Source organism: Pinus tabuliformis, chromosome X, assembly GCF_031772625.1.
Source record: "Pinus tabuliformis cultivar Carrire ecotype Pingquan chromosome X, CPIR1, whole genome shotgun sequence".
Taxonomy (NCBI): domain Eukaryota; kingdom Viridiplantae; phylum Streptophyta; class Pinopsida; order Pinales; family Pinaceae; genus Pinus; species Pinus tabuliformis.
The window spans coordinates 1,565,147,719-1,565,154,418 of NC_142308.1; positions in this window are offsets into that span (position 1 = coordinate 1,565,147,719).

A 6,700-nucleotide genomic window follows, 5' to 3' on the forward strand; every position below is an offset into this window, starting at 1 on the left:
AGAATGCGAGAACAAAGTGCAAGGCTAGATGAAAAAATTCATAAGCTATAGTTAGAAGTCACCCACATGGGCTACGTAAAGGAATTGTTGAAGGGAACAGACATGGCCAACTTTCCTACACTACTATGCCAAGCCGTGACCTTACTAGCATGTTTTTGATTGCACCTTGGAGTACAAGAACGCATAAACTGCAAGCAGCTATTAGAATCAAGGGAAAGCGAAGGGGTCCCGCAGCCTGGACTAGTTGGGAAATGGAAGACCCGCACGATGGGTGCGACCACTTGACTATCCGTAGGAGGCCCTGTCCCAGTGCCCCATGCTGTTGAAAGAAGGCATGAGACTATAAAACAGGCTACTGAGAAGCTGCGTGACATGATAGCAATGTACATACGGAAAATGCATCTGCGTACCTGGGGATATGCTGCCACAAGGAAAGGATGGAAAGCAACTATTGCAGGTATTGTTCATGATATGATGGCCCATTTAAGGCATGTTGGAGTGGGTGGCGGGTAATTAAGGTAGAAGAGTAGCTGCCAAAATCACATTTATGAGCCACAAGAAAGGCGAACGGCCAATTTTAAATTTGAACTCATATATAAAGAGAGTAAGGGTCACACAACCCCACTTTACTGTTCCACAAAAAAGACACCCTGGGTCTAAGCCAAGCACAAGATGAATGATAAGCAACTAGAAGAAAGTTTGTGGTTTCAGGCATTACTAAAACATTATCGGGAAGAAATCCTCAAGGCGACAAACTCTACCACATATAGTCCACAGAAAGCCATGCTGCAAGCAACCGAGCTCCCTAAATCACCCCAGATGCCACGGACTAGGAAGGACCCTCAGATTCCAGAACCAGTAAGGAGGTCGCCACGACACCTGCACTTTAGCAAGTTCACAATGGAGGAAAAGGGTAAAACTATCACAATTGAAAGCGACGAGGAGGAAGAGGATTCTCCCACATATGTCGAAGAAGTAAACCCTGAAGCAGATCCCATCCAGCCAGTATGACGACCCAAGTATGTGTCTCCAAACAAGGGGAAGGTGAAGGTACCTACCAATCTGGATGAAGTCGACACTATTCTCATCACCCCATCTCTTCCGAAAGAAGTCCCAGTGGAAAGCTCGGTGGTTGGCCGTATTGCGACAATGAAATTTGAAGACTGGGACCTGGCCGATACAACAAAATTTCCCCATTTGGTCACTGGTGCGCTGATGCAACAGAGTGCAGAAGGGACAGTTACAACACTGCAGCCGAAGGAGTGGTTGCGAAAGGTGGAAAAATCTAGGCTGCTCTGTCTATTGTCCATTCCCCACTTTCTCTGGCCCCCTATCACAATGTTGGTCATAAGGTAGTTGCTTTGTTTGGTCCATGAGGACATACTATGAATCGGCAAACCAGTCCGCATCATAGCTGAACTTGTTCATCAAATATCCCAACTTCCTTGTGAGGAAAGAGACCTTGAGGAATTTGTTGATAGAAGTGGTGATGCAACAATGATAGACAACTTGAAAAAGAAGTATAAGCTCGAGAAGGGGCAGCAAGGATATGTCATTGATAGCATTGAAAATAATGCAGTCCACCTCGCCACCCAGTTGCTGGTAGGGAAAGTGATGCAGAAATGTTGTGGCACTGAGGTTCTGGTAGTCGTCATTGCACTCGCTGAGGAATGCGCAGCTGGAGAATAGTTCAATTGGTCATAGTTCCTTTGTGAAGAGTTCCTCACTAATTGCAGAGAGGTCCAGAAGGAGGGAAAGACCTTCCATTATGTGTGGCTACTACTATCCATTATGTTGGTTACCACTGACTTACCAGAAGATAGCCAGTTTCCTATCTTGGACCAGGACTGGCCAGAAGCCACTAGATATGTATCCCTTTGGGCGACAAGGGATGGTGGACAAATCTAGAGCATCAAGATCTTTTGGATACTGATGGACATGAGTGTACGCCAATGGATTAATGCACAAACCCACCTGCCCAATGAAATCTATGAAAGCGTGAAGCATATTGCCGAGTTTAAAGCAGACATGCACTTTGTCTACATCAGGGCATGCAAGGACCCTGAACACACATGGACCTCCCTCCCTTTTGTTGTTATTGATGAAGCTCTTGACACAATTTTTGATACCTATTCACCAGCATGGCATGGACTAGAGGCAGTAGGGCATAATGAGGACGCGGTCCAGAAGCATAAGGAGGAAGCTAAGCGCACCGTACAACAAAAGCAGAATGAACAACATGCTGTGGAGGTTCAGGCAACCCGAGAGGTAGCACAGGCGGCAGCAGGAATGACACCACCAGGAGGGGCTACGTCGACAACAGACGAAAGCAATCAGAAGGCACCCACTAAGATGGCCACGAAAGAACCACCATCAACCGCCATGGGTGCACCTTTGAAGTGGCCAGTGCAACCAGAATGACCGAAGCCATGAAAAAAGGTGAAGGTGTCTAAAGCGGACAGCGAAGTGACCACCTTAATCGAGGATGACCTAAATGACATTGAAAACACTGTTCGGGACGCCACTCGGGATGCAGTTGACGAGGCCATGTTAGAGTAGCAGATTGTGTTGGGGGAACTCCATACGTAGCTACAGGAACTTGGGATAAGGATCACACCAATGGGCACAAGCGCCACTCAAGGGGTTCTCGGTATGACAGCCACTGAACCATTACTGAAGGCCTAAATGGCTCATTCCATTGCGATTCCAGTAGGAGCATTGATCATTGCAAATGTGGAGGACCAAGTTGTTCTAGGATGGCTTACAGGGTTGGGACTAAATGTGGCTACCCTACCACAAGAAATTTTGCAACAGCTCCAAGATAGTGGTACAATGGAGCTCTGTGCTAGAGAAGGCCACGCCGAATAGGTACTCCGTGAATAGAAAATTAATATAGAACAACTGTGCCTCCAACGGGACAAAGTAGTCACACAGAAATAATAGGTGGAGCAGTTAGTAGTGGAAGCCTACTTGATTGCCACTGAGTTGGAGAATGAGGTTGAGCTGCCTACTGAGACACAGATACACAAATTCACTATCGTGTTCCATCAAGCAAAGGAGGAGGTCGTGCAAATTCAGCTGGAGCTCAGTTTGCAGATCAAGGAATTAAAACTATAGGTTCCACCCTCGACACCCCCAGACATCACCGAGCAGCGCAGAAACATCATTACCATTGGGCATGAGATGCTGACACGTTCAATGAAGGAATGTACGGACCTGTTAACCCAGTCGATTGTTATGCTCACCTCCCTCCAGGAGGTGGTTGAGGGGAAAGTACCCCGAGGGTCCTTTGGGTTAAGACTCTACCAGACTGAAAATTGCTTATTCAAAGAAACACACACACAGCCATTATCTTTACTTTAAGCAAATTCTAACGTTAAGGGTACGTACCTAAGGTCCTACGTTCGAGAAGGCCTTTAGGGTCCAAACCCTTCTTGGAGTTCCCTTCTTCTCCTTTGACCTGTAAAACAAACAAATCAAAGAACACAACAGTACATGGACAAATACTTATATGAAAACCATCTTCATGCTATAAAGTTAGTTATAAAAATCTTCAAGTAACTACTTGCATAAGAATTCAAGACAAGAATCTCATAAGCATAAAGAAAGATTGTTTCAGGAACCAAGACATGTTTCTTTATATAAAGGCAAGTAAAGTACATATAATGGAAAGATTTCACCTGAAACACCTTCAGCAGGCTTCAAGCAAAGCTTCCTCCCTGATTCGTTCCAGCCTCAAGCCTCCAACAAGAGCTCCTTCCAAGTCTTACTCAATGATGACATAAAGGATGAATGATCACCAATACACATGGAAACAAGGGTTTCCTATGCAAAATGGGGGAAGTGCAGAAAGCACCAAGGACTTCAGACCTGGTCTAAGGGGAAAATCTCAGCATAATAATCTTTCTCTCTTTTCTCTCTCCCTTAGGCCTTCCCTTTGATGTCTTTTTATACCATCTCCAAAGTAGTTTTTTAGTTAGGAGTTGGTTGGGAACAGTTGGGCCACGGGCACTAACAGGTGATCCAGCAGGTAAAACCCGCGATCTCTGCCCGAAAATAAGGAATTATATATATTTTTAAGTGTTTTAATACATACACGCGGGTTGGGTATACACAGACCCGCATGTACACGCGTTTAACTCAGCGCAATGTCGCGTATAGGGAATAAAACACTGTTTTTTAAATTTTAGGACCAGGTCTGGAAGGAGGGGTTGCCCTAGGCCATGAGTGCAGCATCACAAACCATAAGAGTGAGATTTGGAGCTATAACAGATGCCCCCTAATATATGAGGTCAGAAGGGGAACATGATGGCCGAAATATATTATGTAAGTACATGGAAAGGAACTCTGTCGAAAAACCGAGGAGGACTGCACTAGAATTCAGCCTGCCAAGCCACCAAAAGGAGATCAGAAAGAAACACTGTCTGAGGCGGGCATACCCATGCTCAGGAAAAGTAAAGCATGTCCGTATATCAAGTACAAGTGGATCCACTAAGTATACAAGTATAAATGACTGGAAGATACATAATGGATCATCTGACCATAAGGAGCAAGTACATGTCTGAATATCACATATAAGACTGTCAATGATGTTGAAAGATGCAACGGATCACTGATATCAAAGACTGATCCCAAAAGGTACCAACTGAACATGATGGAATAGGATGGTACTACACTGCAAACTCAGGTGCCAGCATATAAAATGTCGCCATGACTGACTGCAACATATAAGGTGGAGTGGTATCAACTAGTAGCAACAGGAGCAACTGTCAAGTGAACCAATGAATGCTGATACAACCTGAGGTCTTCACCGACCGCCGTGGTACATTTCTACACCATGGGAATGAATGATCTGAAGTCGACCATGTGAGAATCGTTTGATTACCGGTCATCGATGTATACCGTTAACAAATGCGAGACTACTCATCGATAATGATAATGAGCGTCAAGGTACCCAGTACAATCTAACAAGTGTGAATAGATGAGCTGAAGTCGAACACTTGTAAGAATCTATCGATCAGGAGACAATGATGGTTTCCCACTGTCGATAGCGAGGAATCTGCCACTAATGACTGCAAACCCCAAGGTACTGCCAAATGGACTCTATATCTTTGCCCCAAAGCAATGAGTCGGAGTCGATAGGGAAAGATCTGCTAGAAGGAAGGCATTAAGGCATCCTCCATCAATCTAGCGCGAGTGTAACCCGTAGGCCAATAACGTGGAAGGAATCGGACGAAAAAGATGTAGTAACCCAACTGAAGTACGTTTCCGGCGTACACAAGATGTGGCTAGCGCACGGCAGAAACCCTCTGAACCAACCAATAATGAAAGCTGACACAGAGGCGAGGTATCCACCAATAGGGTCAAATGGAAACCAAGGTACTGCACGAATCCCAATGTGTGATAATGTATGCTGATGTCGAACACAAGGGAAACCACTCAGTCAAAGACCCATGATACTGATCGATGCTGAGCACAAGGTGACCTATCAATAATGAAAATAGGGCCAGGGTGCGGCTCTAGGCCTGTCCTCAGAGCAAGGTGTCTTCGTCGATAAGGACAAGACCCGCCAGCAAGAAGTCAATGGGGACCTTCTCAAACTGGCACGAGCAAAGGACCAATATAGCTGATGTGATGATAGACATGATACTGACAACCAGGGATGGCCGACTGAAAAATGAGTCAAGAGACACCACAGAGAGGCCGACTCAGGCTAACTTCCCTTGAACAAAAGCACGACTCAATGTGACTATGTGGCAGCATATGATGACTCTGTATAAGTTCGCCATTCAGGAGGCGTGAACGAACCCTCCATATGATTGGAAGAGATAACCAATCGGGGGAGAACTGACTCAATAACAAGGTTATGGCATACCTAAGTCAAACTAAATCCCACCCATGCGGAGGAGACTTTGTTTTGAGTGCTTTGTTCAAGGGCGGCACGACTGACTCTAGCTGCCAACAATAAATGGAAATAATGTCCCTGTTCCCGCTCTTTTTGGAATATTTAATTTTTTCGTCTTTTTCTGATAAGCCGGAAAAAGAATAAAAGAATGCTATGGTACAGTGGAAATAACGAGTGTCGGTGAAACAGATGATCTAGTTCCTGGGAAAGGAACGCTCCTATGCTCAATGCAGGGAGGTGAAAATTGGTCAGTGACACTCAGAGGTGTGTTCCTTCCACGGATCTGGGTATGTTAAGCTGCAGAAGTCAAAGGTATGCAAGGTTGATTTTGCAGATGTCGTGGTCAGAAGTTGGCTTAAACACGAGTCCAAGTGAAGCCGGCTCTAGGCCAAAAGGTGCAAATGGTCAACATGCAATGCAGAAGTACAACTCGACACACATAGGAGCCTCTAGGGTATAAGGCCAGAATGAAGCGAAGAAGCAAAGAGGAATGAGTCTTCAACGTATAAGTCATGGCGGGACTACAGAGGACTCCCGAACCTAAGGACAAAAATCTGCATGAGTGCCAAGTGACAATAAGGTACTAACTAGGGCACCCATGATAAGGTAGGCTCTACCACAAAAGTCATGATACTTCTAAGCAATGAGAAGGTTCCGCACCATAACTTGGTGGGGTCGATCCTAAGGCAAAATGGGAAAGGAAACTGATAAATGCACAATGCAGGCGGAAAAACCTAACCTATATGCTAGTTTCGAGAACCAATACCTGTCAGAACGGACCAACCATAAACTTCC